At 46.0% G+C, this 1,947-nt stretch overlaps 1 protein-coding gene and 1 pseudogene across 8 annotated transcripts in view; one reads left to right on the forward strand and one right to left on the reverse strand.

The window, feature by feature from the left end:
* Nucleotides 1-1,037, forward strand: part of tax1bp1b (Tax1 (human T-cell leukemia virus type I) binding protein 1b) — a 32,968-nt gene extending 31,931 nt beyond the window's left edge. For all 7 annotated transcript variants that reach the window (XM_080857857.1, XM_080857856.1, XM_080857859.1 and 4 more), the window contains one exon: nucleotides 1-1,037. This exon is cut by the window's left edge and continues 559 nt beyond it. The gene's annotated coding sequence lies outside the window, so the exon portion shown is untranslated.
* LOC308380762 (E3 ubiquitin-protein ligase TRIM35-like) overlaps nucleotides 1-1,947 on the reverse strand; it is a 392,149-nt pseudogene that overhangs the window by 174,231 nt on the left and 215,971 nt on the right. The gene's annotated exons all lie outside the window — the stretch shown is intronic.

The following is a 1,947-nucleotide window of genomic DNA, read 5'->3' on the forward strand; positions in this document are numbered from 1 at the left end:
ACACTGAGGAACTAGAACTCTTTCTTTAGATCACCGTGACACTGAGGAACTAGAACTCTTTCTTTAGATCACCGTGACACTGAGGAACTAGAACTCTTTCTTTAGATCACCGTGACACTGAGGAACTAGAACTCTTTCTTTAGATCACCGTGACACTGAGGAACTAGAACTCTTTCTTTAGATCACCGTGACACTGAGGAACTAGAACTCTTTCTTTAGATCACCGTGACACTGAGGAACTAGAACTCTTTCTTTAGATCACCGTGACACTGAGGAACTAGAACTCTTTCTTTAGATCACCGTGACACTGAGGAACTAGAACTCTTTCTTTAGATCACCGTGACACTGAGGAACTAGAACTCTTTCTTTAGATCACCGTGACACTGAGGAACTAGAACTCTTTCTTTAGATCACCGTGACACTGAGGAACTAGAACTCTTTCTTTAGATCACCGTGGCACTGAGGAACTAGAACTCTTTCTTTAGATCACTGAGGAACTAGAACTCTTTCGGTTTGTGTGTAAGTCACTTAGACATCCCTTCACTCTGATTGGATGTCCATAGCCTCATATTCATCTGCAGCCTATCAGAGTCCAGCCTCATATTCTGCCAGCCAATCAAATGATCAGCTCATGCTCTTCTGCTCCAATCAGGTAAAGGGTTTGAGCAGCACTGACTCTTCCTGAGAGAATCTTTTTGAGACTCTAACCCGAATCTTTCTTTTAAGAACACGCGCTGTGTGAGAGGGTTAGGTGAGAGGGGTATATTAGGTTAGGGGTGTTTAACGCTCATGAAGTATTTACTTTAGTCACATGATTTACTCCTCTATGTTTTTAATCACCTTTGATTTTAGCCGCATGCTGACTCGAGGTTTCTTTCCTGTCGAGGCTCTGTATTGAGCTAGAAGCGTGTGTCCCTGCGTCTGGACTCGGGAGTGTGTGTGTGTGTGTGTGTGTGTGTGTGTGTGTGTGTCCTGTATTCATTCTTTACTCATACCAATAAAGAGCTGGAAACACAGAAGTGTTCTGTTGTCTTCTTCTTTGTTGTTTCAGTGTACCCATGTTATATACGTCATATACGTCACACAGACACACACACACACACACACACACACACACAGAGGAAGAAAGTGCTCATAAGACCGTGTGACATCAGAGGCCATTTAATGTTTCAAATGTAATCAGGTCTACATTGATGAAGCAGCTTTTTTTTGTTTTTGAAGAAAGTATTGAAAGTGACCGGTGGTCTAAAACAGACTGCCGGTACCAACTTCATACACATAAGAACATAGTTCTCCAGAAACATACGAAAATATAATTTAATGCACTTACACAGACACCAATACATTCACTATACACAATATATCAAATCCTCTCCTCTCCGTTCAGACTGGCAATTTAATACTGTCACATGTAACCTAGGTAACCTAAATACAAACACCACGGCATGCACTGATGATGCCTTAATCACTGATTGGCCAGGCCCAGCTGAGGGCGGGGCGTCAGGGTTTGGTCCCGCCCCTCTCCCGATAGGCCCTGCTCCAGCACCTTTCTCGTGTCCCATTGGTGCGATTCTCTGTCACTCACGCAAAGGGGCCTGGTGACCTCATGACACCAGGGGTCAGGCAGAATCAGAATACACACACACACACACACACACACACACACACACACACAGAAGAAATCTGGATTGGCTTTCTTTCGCAGACATGTCAGGTCAGAATGGGAGGCATGAGTTCCCCACCCCATGGCACTCAACCGGCACTCAGCCGGCACTCAGCCGGCACTCAACCGGCACTCAGCCGGCACTCAACCGGCACTCAACCGGCACTCAACCGGCACTCAGCCGGCCTGCTTGTGGCCCACTTGGTCCTGGGCTGCCATCTTGGTCCACAATTCAAAGGCAACCAGACAGAAGTGTGTGTAGAACCCCCGACTCAAGAGCCACA

Source organism: Sprattus sprattus (assembly GCF_963457725.1).
Source record: "Sprattus sprattus genome assembly, chromosome: 19".
NCBI classification, from domain to species: domain Eukaryota; kingdom Metazoa; phylum Chordata; class Actinopteri; order Clupeiformes; family Clupeidae; genus Sprattus; species Sprattus sprattus.